The sequence below is a fragment of the Balaenoptera physalus genome (assembly GCF_965194825.1).
Source record: "Balaenoptera physalus genome assembly, chromosome: 8".
Classification (NCBI taxonomy): domain Eukaryota; kingdom Metazoa; phylum Chordata; class Mammalia; order Artiodactyla; family Balaenopteridae; genus Balaenoptera; species Balaenoptera physalus.
Genome location: NC_138887.1, coordinates 60,235,140 through 60,253,260, shown reverse-complemented (window position 1 = coordinate 60,253,260; position 18,121 = coordinate 60,235,140).

Genomic DNA, 18,121 nt, shown 5'->3' with positions numbered 1-18,121 from the left:
GAAGTTCTGTGATTATTTAAATTACATATTAGTTATTTTAGTTACTCAATTTTAAATTTTGTAACAAGTAATAAACCACTAATTCTCTAACAGAAGTATCATCCACTAAAAAACACTCACAGTAAATCCATAAATAAGCAAGTTCCCCATTGGACTGACAGACACAAAAATGGAAACTTTTTTGCTTTTGATTTAAGAATATAAAAGACAGGCTTATCCATATTAGAGTTGCTTTTTAAATGTATTTTTATTAGATTACAGTTACAGTGAATTGACATATATCAGACTTAAGGTCACAATTGTCATTATATTTGCCCTGGTATTTTAAGAGGCAAACAAAAATTGTTTGAAGATGCATTATGCTGACTGATACAGATAACAGAAAGCACTTCCTTATATCATAGCTGCAATTCATTGTGAACATATTTGAAAGATGCAGTATGTAAAGTATGTACAGTGTGGTAGAATACACACTTCTTACTAAGACATTTTATTTAAGATATTATTATGTAACTCCACTATCAGTTCTTTAAAAATAAGAGGAAATATTTGAGAAGTATATTATTAAAGACTTTATGTAAGTCTAAAATAGTGAGAATTTTTGAGAGAATACATTTTAAGTTCAAATAGATGGCACTAGCCTTAAGTTCACATCAGAGCCACAATGTAATAGGAACACTAGAAATTATATCAGCCTTTTTTTGATATAGAAACAATAATGGAAACACCCTTGCATTTTAATGTGATGGCTGTATTTTATGTTTGAGATAACAGATGCTTATGAAATAATATTCTTCAACAAGATGGGAGACTAGGATACCTTTTTTTTGGTTTTCAAGGTTTTGTTTATTTGAGTAGTTTGTTGCTCTCATCATGTTCAATCCTGAGAGGCTAGCAAGGGAGAGAAAATTCTTGGACCCATTTTAGAGTCTGAGACATTGAGGCTGAAGGAGACTTATTCTTAAACATTTTATTTTATAGAGTTCCCACATTATAGTTGTCTTGATATCAACAAGGAGTATAATTAAGTAAATCTTATGCCTTTAAATCTTAATTTTGTCCCCAAAATTAATTTTGAAGTTGGGTGGTTAATTTTTAATCCCTGGCCCATATTATAGTGAATCATTTAGTGTGTATCTGAGAAAGAAATCTAATCAGATGATGTAGACTCTAAACAAAATGATATAGATATCTAAACAAAAATTCATCTTTATCAAGTAATATTTGTATAAAAGAGAAAAAGAAGTGAATTTTAAAGACATTCTAATTAAATCAGCATATAGCTACAGATCCCCAACTGCAGATAAGTGACTAATTAGACACTTAAGATTAATGAAAATTTTCTCTTGTGTGAGATTAATTATAAAGGATGAGTGACCATTGAAGATATTTTAAGCTATTCTGATTTTTAATTTCTCTAAATCCAGTTAAAACCAATGGAAAATTATTCATACCATCCATAAAGTATTTTACATTCAAATTTTTATGTTTCTGAAGATGTTCCTCAAAGTAAGAATTAACTATTTTACCCAAAGTCCGGAATGCAATGGATAAGCTAAAACGAGATGTGAATGTAGCTTCTAGTGAGAAAAATTAATTTTTAACGATTATCAATGACAATATTCATATAGAACTGAAAGCTAAGATAAAATTCAAATATCCAACACGGACATAGAATTCAACTCATTAAATAATTCAATCAAATAATTGTTTCAGTTACCAGGCTAAAGTAACTATCACTTAGAGATTCATTCAGAGGCTAGCAACAGAAACCAGGAATAACAGTGGTTCAAAAAGATAGAAGCCTAAATCTCTCTCAATAAAATGATTTCTGAGAAAGGTACTCCATGGTAGGTCTGACCACTCCATTGCATGATCAGAACCCAAGATCCTTTTATTTTTCTGCTTTACTCTCCTTAGCACATGTTTTCTACCTTTAAGTTAGCCTCATTACAAAATGTCTGGAGTTCCAGGCATCATACCTGGGCTCAAGCAAAGAAGCAGGAGGATGAAAAGTAACAGTCAAAGAGGGCTTATGCTAAGTGTGTATCCCAGTCTGAAGGAGCATGCCTGGAAGTTCCTGTCTGTGCCTTTTGCTTGTATCTATCTCAATAGTTTGCATAGTATTTGCACAAGGAATCTTACTGTTTTGTTTTTGCTTTTGTTTTTAATTAAGGAAGAAGAAGGTAATGGCTATCTAATAGGCAACTCACTATATGTTTCTTTACTCTGAAAAGCACATAATTATTAGATGTACCTACCAAACATCCAGTAGCTCAAAGAGTTCAAGTACCCATTAAACTTATCTCTAAAATTTTAATTTTGGCCATTACTATTTGTTACAAGATGTCCAATATGTTGTGCTCAAGTACTTAGGAAAAGCTGTTAACATGATAGAAATGGCACTGGGAAGACTAATTTTTCTACTCTTTTTACCTTTGAGAGGAAGGTGCACAACACAGTAAATTGTATTAAGGTACATGGCTCTACCTTTATATCTCTGCTTCACTCAGTCACTGGATCCAGGGTTCCCAGGAAAGGTTTGATCTCAGGAAGGCAACTCTCTGAAGCTCAGGCAGACCCTGAAAAAGCTGAGAAATGGAAGCCGCCTTCAGACTACACAATCCACAGCTAGGCAGAAAATCCTTTTGAAAGGATCAGGGCAGTGTATCTCCATGTCTACCAAAATCCATCCCTACCAAAGCAGATCCTCCAGGATTCTGGTGAGCTTCTTTTCCTAAGAAGAAACTCAGAAAAAAAGCTAGTGGGACAAACTATAACCACTGCCACTGTAGTTGGTAGCAGGCTGCAATTGATACCATCTCTCTCTTCAACTACCCATTCTATATCCCTCTCACTCTCAACTACCACCTTTGCTGGACTCAGTGGCTTGCCCTAATGATGTGACAGAGCCTCATCTATGGAGGAACCTGAACCCATGCCCTTCTCAGGCCAGTTTTACTTTTCCTGTACTTTCACAGTCACAATAGGGCAAGCGAGTACAAAGAGGCACTAAACTGGCTCGACTGGGTCTCTCACGTATTCCTCTCTTCCTCCCTACTTTAGTACAGTCATCTGGACTGAGATGCACCATCATATTTCAGCTTTTCCAGTGAGAATAGTTATGATCATCCTGGCCCAGATCCATTAAGGAAAGGATATTCCATGACCCTTAAAAGAAGATTTCAATTTAAAGAGTGAAAAAAGGTTGAGGGAGAAACAGAAAGAGGAAGATATTTATCTTTCAGATTCAAACATCATCAGAGTAGGGATACAAAATAAAATAATGCTTAAGAATAGGGCAGGGCTTCCCTGGTGGCGCAGTGGTTGAGAATCTGCCTGCCAATGCAGGAGACACGGGTTCGAGCCCTGGTCTGGGAAGATCCCACATGCCGCGGAGCTACTAGGCCTGTGAGCCACAACTACTGAGCCTGCGCATCTGGAGCCTGTGCTCCTCAACAAGAGAGGCCGCGATAGTGAGAGGCCTGCGCACCGCGATGAAGAGTGGCCCCCGCTTGCCGCAATTAGAGAAAGCCCTCGCACAGAAACGAAGACCCAACACAGCCAAAAATTAAAAAAAAAAAAAAGAATAGGGCAGATATGACTATTTAGGATATTAAATGATTATATTTCAGAGGCAGGGCAGAGGTACCAATCAAAATGGGTTTACATAAAATAGGAAGCTGATGCTGGGAAGAAACCTGCAATTAGGTTGAGAAGACTTTAAGGTTCATTCACCTTGAATCTTATGGAAAAATCCATGCACAGATCACTTGTTTTAGATGACAGTTTGCATTATCTTAACTTCAGCTTCTGGATTATAGCCCATATAACATCTGGTCTAGCATGTTGCTTGTTAATATCTGTTTCTTGAATTGAATAGGAATGAACAGGAGGCATTCTTGAGTGAATTCCCTCACTCAAATTTTATTTACTTAGAATTGTCCTGTAGTAAAGAATATATTTCCACTTACAGATATCAGCAAATGAATATTCATGGGCAGAGATTGCCAGAGTAAAACAAGCTAAACCAGACCCCAAATGGTAGCTGATGCTGTTGGACAGTCTCGCCGCTCTCCCAATGACACTGAGACTCCACTGGAAGTGCATTCTATTTTGGTAGCTTATTAGGCAAAATCCAGATGGGTGAAAATTCATGCTCTAAGAAACCTGGACACTATTCTGTATCTCAGAAAAGTTACTTGGACTCCTTATTTCCAATAGGCACAACCTGAAAAATAATTCATCTTGCCCTGAACTATTGCTGTACCTATATACCTGGGCCAAATCCACCGCTGCTCCTTTCTCTTAACTACCTCTCCCTATGTTTATCTTTAGCTACAATCCTCTCAGTCTCTGCCTTGGCCAGGGCAGTCAGCCTAATCATTTCCCCTTGGATTAGGCACTACTGAGCCATGTCCACTCAAGAGACTGCTGGTAATTCTCAGCTTGCTTCTCTCAGCATCACTGAGCAAAGCTGTTCTTACAGGTTGGACAAACTTATCCACCTGAAAGTATGAGGCCCTGGGTGGCAGGATAATCACATTTCTTCCTCTTTTGAGCTTATCACCTGATCTTTGGCAGGCCTCACTTTCATTCCAATTTCAGATTTAAAACCTGAACTGTTACTGTGTCGTTAACTACTGTGTATATCCTACCATGGTAAATCTATCCTTGTTCTTAAATCTCAAATTAGGTATTAAACTTCTTTAAAGGAAACTTTGTGTAAGGTGAAAATTTGGTAAGCATAAATTGCATAATGATAAAGACTGAGAGGTTAATCTAATAATTTTTAACTCATATATTTATCAGGATAAATCTCTAAAGTCCAGCCTTTTATTTTCCCTGTTAGTCTTCAAACTAACCTGAATTGTTTCTGGAAAACGAATTTAAAGAGCCATCTATATCATGGTATAAGACCATATTGATTTCCTTCACATGAGTGCTAACACACAGCAGAGGATTTCCACCAAGAAAGAAACGGGGTAATCATTATAATTTGTCCAGTAACAATTTACATGTTGATGGAAAGAATATTTAGAAAACTAGGAGACCTGAATTCAAGTCCTAAATCTGACTCTAACTAGATGTGGCACACTCTTTAATATTTCTGGACTCCTGATTTCTCATCTAATAAATGAGGGGATTTAACAAAATTATTTCAAAAGTCTTTTCTGAATCTAAAATTGTAGATTCTGTTCTATGGAACATTCTTGTATCAGATCATTAATACTTTATGATAATTTTCATTGGGCAATGATTCCTGCTAAGTAACTATTTGCATATCACAGGAGGATGTCCAGGATTTTGTAGAATCAAAACTAATTTTTTTCCCCACAATGCAAAGGCAATTGCTTTTATAATTAGATGGCTTTTACATTATTGCAAATAAAAGCATTAAAAACTCTAATTTTGAACTGTACTACATTCTTGTTATGTGGTAAATAAATTAAATATTAAGCTTTTAAAATTTACCCTCAGATTTCTTCCCAACTTTCTTAAATCTACTCTATGCTCAGACAGTACGACTGATAAACATATCTAGTTGGGGAAACAATATACACAGAAGAATATTAACATATGATAACTACCCTTGAGGCAAATCCAAAATGATAAGGTAGATTTGAACAATACCTCACCGCCAACCAAAAAATGTAAAAAGTCTGTGTTCCTCCCTTCTATATAGATCTGATTTTTAAAAATGCTCAACCTCAAAAATATTCATGGGTATCTTTGTACTTGATAACTTAAGCTGATAAAATATTATGCAAAGAAAGTACACTGTCATTTAATCATCTTGGGACATAAGAAACTTTTAAAATGATCATCTAAAACTGCTACCTTAGGATAGTGAGTTTTCCAGGGGAGCAGTGGAAGTTCTGATGTAAGTCTAGAAATTAGAATCTTTTTATTATTTCCTAACAACTTTTCCATATTGATTCTTACTATATGCCTGGCACTGTGCTTGTTGTTATGAGAGCATGAAATCTTATTAAAGATTATATTTTCATGACCCTTTTTACAATTTAAAAGATTACAGTATCTTTATATTATACATTTTAATATTGTGTTTTGATAAACTACACTTTTCAGACTCCATTTATATTTTTACATTATATTATCTATTTATATTCGATAATATCAAGGCAAAACAACGTGTACTTATACTTTTATAGATTCCTTGATTATGCACTATTGACTATGCAATATTGCAAAATAAGGATCTAGATGATTCTTTCTCCTTTTAAACCTATTCAATAGGAAAAGTTTTACTTAAAGTTAGAGTTAAGGACTTTAGTGAACTGCATCCATTTTAGCCTGCTGAGTTTATCACATCTTAGAAGATGACATTTTATAATTACTGATGAAACCAGGCATGATATGTTATACTGAGAGTGCATAAAGCATATGATCACTAAAAAGAAACGGTTTACTGAAAATGTATGTAAGGAAACCCTTCTTAAGATTAATATTGCTTTTTTTCACTTTAAACCAGCCATCCATGTTTATAACTATACTAGCAAGAAAACCCAACGACTGATAAACTATAAGGTATTTTTTAACCTTAGCCCGACATGCTCAATGCTCATAAACAGCTTTATTAAAACACAAACACGGGGGATTCCCTGGTGGCGCAGTGGTTGAGAATCTGCCTGCCAATGCAGGGGGCATGGGTTCGAGCCCTGGTCTGGGAGGATCCCACATGCCGCGGAGCAACTGGGCCCGTGAGCCACAACTACTGAGCCTGCGCGTCTGGAGCCTGTGCTCGGCAACAAGAGAGCCTGCGATAGTGAGAGGCCCGCGCACCGTGATGAAGAGTGGCCCCCGTTTGCCACAACTAGAGAAAGCCCTCGCACAGAAATGAAGACCCAACACAGCCAAAAATAAATTAAAAAAAAAAAAAAAAAATGGGGCCAGCTTTAAAAAAAAAAAAAAAAACACAAACACGTGTGCACACACACACTGAATTTTTTGATGTTTCTATTTATGCACTTTTGATTAAATCAAAATAAGGTTTTCTCAGATCTACTGTAATATAAAGAATATTTTTCAAATCTTGCCAACAAAACAGTTCAGAGAGAAATTAATATTAGACAGGAAAAATGAAACTATAGCTTAACTTGGTTATTGATATAAGATTTTATGGGTCTTAAGGATTTACAAATAATTTTTAGCTGTTATTACACAGAATACTTCTATGAGACCATAGGTCAATATTATCACCTTCTAAAGAAAACACTACTAGCTGAGCTATTAAGGCCCTCCAAGTGAATGTGCTGAAAGTGGACATGTGATATAAACCTCACTTTGTACACAGAAATTGATTCTTTTAAAAATAGGAATAGTGAATTATATATGTAGGTTCAGCCTTAATTCTTGGAAAGCTTGAAGTGCCATAGTTTCTTAAGATTAACAGTACAAAGTGTTTAACTTGGCTCTCCTGAGTACATAGGGAATGACATCTTAGAAAATAGCTGTTAAAAGCTGTCAACAGCTTTTACACTTAGCAGCTACTCTGTCAATTTTCAACAACTACAACTTGTTGTCAGGATTTTTATTTTATTATTATTATTTTTAATAAATTTATCTATTTATTTATTTGTGGCTGTGTTGGGTCTTCGTTGCTGCTTGCGGGCTTTCTCTAGTTGCGGCGAGCGGGGGGCTACTCTTCGTTGCAGTTAGCGGGCTTCTCATTGCGATGGCTTCTCTTATTGTGCAGCATGGGCTTTAGGCGCGCGGGCTTCAGTAGCTGTGATTCGCGGGCTCTAGAGCACAGGCTCAGTAGTTGTGGTGCACAGGCTTAGTTGCTCCACGGCATGGGGGATCTCCCCGGACCAGGGCTCGAACCCGTGTCCCCTACATTGACAGGTGGATTCTTAACCATTGCGCCACCAGGGAAGTCCATTATCAGGGTTTTAGACTGAAATATTAGGAGATGAATTTGTGTGCCTAACAAATTTTCATATTTAAAAAAATGTATTAATTTGTATTAATTCATATTTAAAACTTAGCAACAGGCTGGTTAAACAAATAGCTGTTGCATAGGGCTGCATTTTTCTATGTGTGCATGAATTTCAATTTAAAAAGTCAATTGGCTAATTTAAATCTTCTAATTTCTGCTATGTAAGAAGCACTGTTATAAATCAACTATAGTTCAATAAAAAACAAAAACAAACAAATAAAACCACTGTACCAGGTACTGAGGTACTGGGGCAAGGAGAATGGAAAAGAGAGAAGAAATGCTAAACAAAAAATAGAAAACGTAATTCCTTACCATAGCCTTTAAAGTACATATTTATTTGAGTAAATGTTTGAGTATTTAAGTATTTAATGAGACATTCACGTGAAACAAAGAGACAATTTCACAGTAATATTCTAACAAATAGAATTAAATATTATTTAAACATAGTTTATTCTTGGTACTGAAGGAATATCAATAAAGGGATAAACTGAGCCAAATTGCTTAACAATAAAGTGCTTCCTAGATGAGTTGAGTTCTATTTCTTTCTGAACTTAATATGAATGAGAAAAACATTCTAAAATTCTGTGCTTTGTGTGATCCACTGCTATATTTTTGTCACCTATTGGAGGAGAAAACATTGCAAATTACTGTGCCAACGTACACTCAATTTAGTTCAATATACCTGCCCCTTTAGATCACAAAAGAATGTTGTTTTTTGTGCGGGGTCCTATACAAGCCATCTTGTTTCACTTTCAGATGCAGGTCATTATTTCCCTTCATCTGTGGATCATCTGATTGTTTTTACTTTTCTGTCATTTTCAAACACCAATACCATTTTATATCTTAACCAATCCTAGATTTGATCTCCTTCTTTTCTCCAAGTCTTATTTGTTCTGCAATTATTGGATGCAAGTCTGCAAATTAAATCATTGCTATATTTTTTTTTTCACAACTGTGCATTTAGACATATTTCCATGCTACAATTAACCATATTTCCCAGGTGACTTTACTTAAGCAGGGAGATGAGAAGAATTATACAAGCATCTGGGATTCTGCCACACCTAATGAATTTTATTAATGATTAAGAGTCTCATCTCAGTTTATTAAAGAGTAATCACTTACCTGCAGGTACACAGCAATCACTGGCGAAGCTAACAGGATTTCAGCATCCATAACACATCTTCATTCTTTCCACTTAAAAGAGAAAAATATTTTTATTTATTTTTATTTTTGGCTGCTTTGGGTCTTCCTTGCTGCACGGGGGCTTTCTCTAGTTGCAGCAAGCAGGGGTTACTCTCCGTTGTTGTGGAGCACGGGCTCTAGGTGCTCGGGCTTCAGTAGTTGCGGCACATGGGCTCAGTAGTTGTGGCTCGTGGCTCTAGAGCGCAGGCTCAGTAGTTGTGGCACACGGGCTTAGCTGCTCCGTGGCATGTGGGATCTTCCCGGACCAGGGCTCGAACCCGTGTCCCCTGTGTTGGCAGGCGGATTCTTAACCACTGAACCACCACGGAAGCCCCGGGAAAAATATTTTAAGTGAGAATTATGACTGCTTTTAATACCCAAAAAAAGAGAGATTAGTAAGCAATTGAAAATTGTACATTTCAGAAATCCACTTTTGATTGGAATTAAGGATTTCTTTAAAAGATTTTCTTGTATGAATTAGAAATTTGTTTGTTTGTTTGTTTGTTTTGCAAGAACCTACCAATTGAAGACTGACAACTTTCCATAAGCTTGGAAGGAGTCTATAAACACAACTCAGAAAATAAGATGGCAAAAGATAAGAGAATATTGATTTGCTCTTTTTATCCTTGCTTTTATAGATAGATAATTAATCTAACATAAATATTTATCTATTAATGGAAAACATATCGAGTAACTGTGTGAACTTATGCCACCCACCTTCACTCCCCTGAGCCCACTACCAAGCTTTATTTTATTCTCTTCCTTAGAGAAATGTCCACTAGGTTAAGGATTGCACCTTCAAAATAAGTAAATAAATAAATAAAAGCAAGGAGTTTATCAGTTAAGATAAAATAAAATTTGAGTTAAACAAATCCTCGACTGAAAGTGTCTTACGCAATACAAACAGCCATTTTCCCACATTGCAAGAATCCCAAAGTTAGACAATTCCAGAGTAGTAATTCAGTGATGTTAACATGAGCCCAGCCCTTTCTCTTTCATCATCTCTCTGATCTGTATTCTTCAATGCATCAACAGTGTGTCCTGCCAAAGTCACAGCATGTCTGTCTCAACTCTGGAAATCACATTCTCACATACCAGGAAGGAAGAAGAGAGAGAGAAGCAATTGTCTCTCCTACTTCATTTTTTAGCAGCAAGGGAAATCTTCCTCAGTAGTCACCCAGAAGACTTCCTTTTATTCTCATTGGTGAAAACTGGGTCATAGGCCCACCCTGAAATGAGCCACTGGTAAAGGTGAATAGGTCAACTCTAATTGCTTAGCCCAAAGTTTACCCCCTATCGCTGGGGGAGGGGCATGCCTTTACTGAGCATATTGCTGCCAGCCTAAAATCAGAATGAACATATGTAAGAAAAAGAAGAATGACTGTTGGATGAACTGCATACCACTTCTGTCACCAGAGCTAAGCAGTTTAAATTTTCATGGACCAATTTGTTTGGGAAAGGTAAAAAAGCAAGGATGGAGAGTTGATAAAGATGGCATGCGAGGTGAATGGAATATGAATTTTCCAAATACATATTATGATAATGCTGAAATCATTCTCAGAAAAAAAAGTTTCAGCATAATTGGTCTTTCAAAGTTTATCCCACATAGGAGAATGGCACGCATGCACGGGGAAGGAGGAAATATAAAACTATCTTTGAGAGCAGCAATCACACCATTGACTGCCTGTAGGTAAATGGAATCTCAATACTTTATCAGCATTTACTTCCATCCTACTTTGTCTAGCCTTTTCATTTGTCAGAGCTTGAAAACAGGCTACTCTCTGTAGCCGGACATCATTAATCTGGTCCTGACCAACATTTAGAGGTTATCTCCTTTACTACAGCTGTCCATCTTTCACTTTCTAAATTGTACTAAAATATACATAACATAAATTTTGTGATTTTAACCATTTTTAGGTATAATGTTCAGTGGCATTAAGTACATTCATATTGTGCAACTATCACCACCATTCATCCCCATAACTCTTTTCAACTTGCATAACTGAAACTCTATATCCATTAAAAAATAACTCTCAATTCCCCCTTCCCTCATCCCCTATCAACCACTATACTATTTTCTATCTCCAAAAATTGGCCTACGCTAGGTACCTCATAAAAGCAAATTCATACAAAATTTGTCATTTTCTGTCTGGCTTATTCCACTTAGCATAATGTCTTTGAGGTTCATCTATGTTGTAGCATGTGTAAGAATTTCCTTCTTCTTTAAGGCTGAATAATATTCCATATATATGTATATATATCCTTTTTGAATACTTGCCTGGAGGTGTAATGTAATAGAAATTTGGTTGCTGTTTTAGTCTGTTGATACTGGCACTATTTATATCCTTGTAGCTGAACTGGGTCAGAGATTTGATTGTAAAGAACAACTTGTCACTGAGGTGTTCCTATGATAATGAGTACCCTAAAATATTGTATACTTGTACACTGAATCCTGAACCAAGGGAGGAGTTACAATATCACATCTTTGATAGCCATACTGCACGACTGTGTGCACTCCTCCTGGCAACTTAATCAAGTGGCAAGTACTCTCAATAGCAGCTTCAAGAAAGGACAAGGAGGTATTTTTAAGAAACAATCAGCACTTCCTTGCACCAGGGCCAAAAGTATCTTGCGACTATTGAAGGTTTGTAGAGAAGAAATTAAATTACTGCAAAGAAGTCTAAGGCCCTTTTCCAAACCTAATGTGTTGGTCCCTGTAAAGTATATAAGAACAGAGGTTTAAACTCAAAAATCAAGAAATAATATTAGATTTCCATTATCCCCCCCCTCTAAAAATAAAGACAAATCCTGAGTTACATAAATTACTTCCATTTAGCATTATACTAACGAAGACTTCATGATTAACTTACTGTGATACTGGATAACAGTAGTAATTGGAGAAGAGCTGATGAAGAATCTACTTTTCTCCAACTTGACTTGGTTAGCAAATGACAACATAGATGTATAGGAGATCAGTTCCGAAGATGTGTGGTGCAAAATCAGACATTGAAGTAGCAAATGCCACTTAGCTTAAGTGCACTAATATTATTTCAACAGCAAAACACATCAAAATGTATTAAGTATATGAATGGCAATTTCTTCAATTTTTTGTTTCGTCTGAAGCCCAAAGACATCATCTACTTCCATATTCCAAAATGGTATGCCAGACCCTCTAGGGTAGACTTTCAAAGGAGTTGATTGAAAACTAATGTTGTAATCCTAAGATGACTATCCAGTTTCAACCTATAAATGACATTGGTGGAGAGACCAAGAAAAGGATAGGCGATATAATTCTCTTGAAAAACTGTGAACATTATTTTGAATTTATTTAAAAGGCAAGAGTCTGGCTAAAGCAACACATACCAGCAGACTAGAGGGGCAGTTAAAGGCCACACAAAAAGAAACAGTGCAGAATTGTTTTATATTCTTTCAAAGAAAGCCATCTGCAAGAGAAAGAATAACTCTATAGACAGATGCTGTGAGGTCTACTCACTACTGATTGTCCAGAGGATATTGGAGGCTGGTCTGCCAAAAAGGGGATGGTATATGTGAAAACTACAAAGCCCCTTTCCCCCCAAGAAAGAAAGAGTGACTTTAGGCACACACCCAGCAATAAAGTGCTGAATCCAGTCTACAAATGAAAGGTTAAATGAGAACTCCCTGGCTCATTGCCTCTTATTCCTCTCCCCACGTTTGATGCTGGATATGTCGGAACTACAATTAGCAAGCTAGGAAGAAGTGTATGAGTAGATTTGAAGAGAAAGAGTAATCTGATCACTTTCCTCTTTCCTGAGGCAGTCTTGCTGCATGAAGCTGGTTCAAACTGGGAAGGGGATTAAAATTAAAATAAAGGTTAGAGTATTGATAATTATACTGAACCATACATTGAACAGATTGATATTTGATTTAAAGTTAGAGAACTTTTTATTATCTGAGAGTGATGGGTAAGTTATGCTCCATATTAAGACCAAATCCAGAGCCAGAGAGTGAATTAGTCATACAGAGTGGGTCCTACTGGCCAACGAATATATGGGGCACTAGAGGTGCTCATTGCTACTGAAATGACATCTCTTCAAAGCCCTTTTACTGAGTAAAGCCAATAAATAAATAAATACTGATACTTCCAATTCCATGTTCCAGTTCATACTAGTATTTCCATGTTCCAAAATTAAGGACAGGATTTTTTTTTTGTCTTCTTGATTTAGAATGATGTAAAATTGTGTTTATAATTAGTTGAAATTTTTAAACATGTTTTGGTCTACTGCGTTATTTTAATGTTTACTTCCACAGAGGACAATTGACAACACTTGTTCCCATTCGTGACACAGGTACTAGGTCTTCTTAAAATAAGTGTATGTAGATAAAAATGTATCAATTTAAAGATAAGCATTTAGTAAATTATAGTACAGATGATGCAATTTGACAAAAATTGTGAAGATTATGTTCAAGTGACTGAAGTGTGAAAAATATTGGTTGACTGAATATATACTCTTACCTGGACCACATTTTCAACAGATGTGTAATGAAGTCACTCTTCATCCCCAAGTCTGTTCTTGTTGCTCTATTTCTTAGCTTGATATATTGACATTACCATCTATCCAGTCTAACGGTGATTCTTCTCTGCTCCTTTCCATTACTGTTGCCCATTCATTGTGCTAATAATTCATAATTTGGTCTCTTTCTATGTCTATGATACTATATTTGATCTGTATCTGTATTTATGTTATTCTAACTATAATATCACTAGAACATGCACATAGTTTACATATTCATTTCCATTTCTATATCCTCAGCTAATCCCCATTATTTTATTTAAACTAATTATTAAAAACCTTCTGTCTCATTTCTGTGTAACTCACGTTGTGCATCTAAGCTACTCTCACACTGTCCCCAGGGTTGTCATTCTAAAACACAATTCTTATCATATAACTTTCTAGATTAAAAAGTCTTAATCAATTTTTCACTATCTATAAAATAGAACTCTAACTCTTAGTATGGTAAATGGTGTCTCATATTCTATCCCTGAACTAAATGTCCAACATCATCACTTTCTTCACACAAATCCTAATTTAGCACTCAGGCACACAAGGTTTTGTAATAATAATTTGCCTTTGAAAAATTTCTACCTCTGACAGAATTGCCTTTCTTCTCTACTTTAGTTGTTAAATTCCTGCTTCCCCTTTATGATGTAACTCTCTTACCATCCCTTCTATAAAACCTTTCCAAATTCCTAAAAGCACATTTCAGTATTTATTCCTCTACAATACCAGTTAGTTCTTTATTAGAGAACACCCTGCATTGTATTATGTGATACACATATATTTTCCTTTTTATTACTGTAGACTCAGTCTTACTCATGAGAGGCAACTCAATACATCATTTCAGATCTAATGTTCTATGGTCAAGCAGACCTGGGTTAAAGTTCTAGAGTATGTGGATTTCTGGTAAATGTCAGAGGAATGAATGAATAAATTAATTAAATGAGCTGAGAACCATCCCATACATCAATCTATTCTTTACCCAAAGAAATCCCACTCCTTTCAAAGGACTAGTGCATTCCATGAAGGACTTATTCCCTTTTATTCTTATTTATTAATTTAATTTAATTTTGGTATTCTTTTCCTTCTTTTAACGTCTGTATTAGAGTATAATTGTTTTACAATGTTGTGTTAGTTTCTGCTGTATAACAAAGTGAAGCAGCTATATGTATACATATATTCCCATATCCCCTCGCTCTTGCGTCTCCTTCCCGCACTCCCTATCCCACCCCTCGAGGTGGACACAAAGAACACAGCTGATCTCCCTGTGTGATGCAGCTGCCTCCCACTAGCTATCTATTTTACATTTGGTAGTGTATATATGTCAGTGCTACTGTCTCACTTTTTCCCAGCTTACTCTTCCACCTCCCCGTGTCCTCAAGTCCATTCTCTAAGTCTGCGACTTTATTCCTGTCCTGCCCCTAGATTCGTCAGAACCATTTTTTTTTAAGATTCCATATATAAACCAAATATACCATGGTATATTCCATGCTATACCGTGTTAGCATATGGTATTTGTTTTCTCTTTCTGACTTACTTCACTCTGTATGACAGACTCTAGGTCCATCCACCTCACTACAAATAACTCAATTTCGTTTCCCTTTATGGCTGAGTAATATTCCATTGTATATATGTGCCTCATCTTCTTTATCCATTCATCTGTCGATGGACATTTAGGTTGCGTCCATGTCCTGGCTATTGTAATTAGTGCTGCAATGAATATTGTGGTACATGACTGTTTTTGAATTATGGTTTTCTCAGGGTATATGCCCAGTAGTGGGATTGCTGGGTCATATGGTAGTTCTATTTTTAGTTTTTTAAGGAACCTCCATAGTGTTCTCCATAGTGGCTGCATCAATTTACATCCCAAAAGTGCAAGAGGGTTCCCTTTTCTCCACACCCTCTACCACATTTATTATTTGTGGATTTTTTGATGATGGACATTCTGACTGGTGTGAGGTGATACCTCATTGCAGTTTTGATTTGCATTTCTCTAATGATTAGTGATGTTGAGCATCTTTTCATGTGTTTGCTGGCAATCTGTATATCTTCTTTGGAGAAATGTCTAGGTGTTCTGCCCATTTTTGGATTGGGTTGTTTGTTTTTTTGATATTGAGCTGCATGAGCTGCTTGTAAATTTTGGAGATTAATCCTTTGTCAGTTGCTTAGTTTGCAAATATTTTCTCCCATTGTGAGGGTTGTATTTTCGTCTCCTTTATGGTTTCCTTTGCTGTGCAAAAGCTTTTAAGTTTCATTAGGTCCTGTTTGTTTATTTTTGCTCTTATTTCCATTTCTCTAGAAGGTGGGTCAAGAAGGATGTTGCTGTGATTTATGTCATAGAGTGTTCTGCCTAAGTTTTCCTCTATGAGTTTTAGAATGTCTGGCCTTACATTTGGGTCTTTAATCCATTTTGAGATTATCTTTGATACATTAGCGAGTGTTCTAATTTGATTCTTTTACATGTAGCTGACCAGTTTTCCCAGTACCACTTATTGAAGAGGCTATCTTTTCTCAGTTGTATATTCTTTTCTCCTTTATCAAGGAGAAGGTGACCATATGTGCGTGGGTTTATCTCTGGGCTTTCTATCCTGGTCCATTGATCTATACCTCTATTTTTGTGCCAGTACCATAGTGTCTTGATTACTGTAGCTATGTAGTATAGTCTGAAGTCAGGGAGCCTGAATCCTCCATCTCCATTTTTCTTTCTCAAGATTGCTTTGGCTATTTGGGGTCTTTTGTGTTTCCATACAAATTGTGCAATTTTTTCTTCTGGTTCTCTGAAAAATGACATTGGTAGTTTGGTAGGGATTCAACTGAATCTGTAGATTGCCTAGGGCAGTATAGTCATTTGCACAGTGTTAATCCTTCCAATCCAATAACATGGTATATCTCTCCATCTGTTTGTATCATTTTTAATTTCTTTCATCAGTGTCTTATAGTTTTCTGCATACAGGTCTTTTGTCTCAGGTAGGTTTATTCCTAGGTATTTTATTCTTTTTTGTTGCAATGGTAAATGGGAGTGTTTCCTTAATTTCTGTTTCAGATATTTCATCATTAGTGTATAGGAATGCAAGAGAGTTCTGTGCATTAATTTTGTATCCTGCGACTTTACCAAATTCATTGATTAGTCCTAGTAGTTTTCTGGTAGCATCTTTAGGATTCTCTATGTATACTATCATGTCATCTGCAAACAATGAAAGTTTTACTTCTTCTTTCCTGATTTGGATTGCTTTTTCTTCTCTGATTGCTGTGGCTAAAACTTCCAAAACTATGTTGATAATAGCTGTGAGAGTGGGCAACCTTGTCTTGTTCCTGATCTTAGAGGAAATGGTTTCAGTTTTTCACCATTGAGAACGATGTTGGCTGCGGGTTTGTCATATATGGGCTTTATTACGTTGAGGTAGGTTCCCTCTATGCCTACTTTCTAGAGAGTTTTTAATCATAAATGGGTGTTGAATTGTAGAAAGTTTTTTCTGCATCTATTGAGATGATCACATGGTTTTTATCCTTCAATATTTTAATACGGTGTATCACATTAATTGATTTGCATATATTGAAGAATCCTTGCTTTCCTGGGATAAACCCCACTTGATCATAGTGTATGGTCCTTTTAATGTGCTGTTGGATTCTGTTTGCTAGTATTTTGTTGAGGATTTTTGCATCTATGTTCATCAGTGATATTGGTCTGTAGTTTTCTTATTTTATGACATCTTTGTCTGCTTTTGGTATCAGGGTGATGGTGGCCTCACAGAATGAGTTTAGGAGTGTTCCTGCTTCCGCTATATTTTGGAAGAGTTTGAGAAGGATCGGTGTTAGCTCTTCTCTAAATGTTTGATAGAATTCGCCTGTGAAGCCATTGGTCCTGGGCTTTTCTTTGCTGGAAGATTTTTAATCAGTTTCAAATTCAGTGCTTGTGATTTGGTCTGTTTATATTTTCTATTTCTTCCTGGTTCATTCTTGGAAGGTCGTGCTTTTCTAACAATTTGTCCATTTCTTCCAGGTTGTCCATTTTATTGGAATATAGTTGCTTGTAGTAATCTCTCACGATCCTTTGTATTTCTGCAGTGTCCGTTGTTGCTGCTCCTTTTTCATTTCTAATTCTGTTGATTTGAGTCTTCTCTCTTTTTTTTCTTGATGAGTCTGGCTAAGGGTTTATCAATTCTGTTTATCTTCTCAAAGAACCAGCTTTTAGTTTTATTGATCTTTGTTACTGTTTTCTTCATTTCTTTTTCATTTATTTCTGATCTGACCCTTATGATTTATTTCCTTCTGCTAACTTTGGGGTTTTCTTTGTTCTTCTTTCTCTAATTGCTTTAGTTGTAAGGTTAGGTTGTTTATTTGAGATGTTTCTTGAGGTAGGATTGTATTGCTATAAACTTCCCTCTTAGAACTGCTTTTGCTCCATCCCACAGGTTTTGAGTCGTTGTGTTTTCATTGT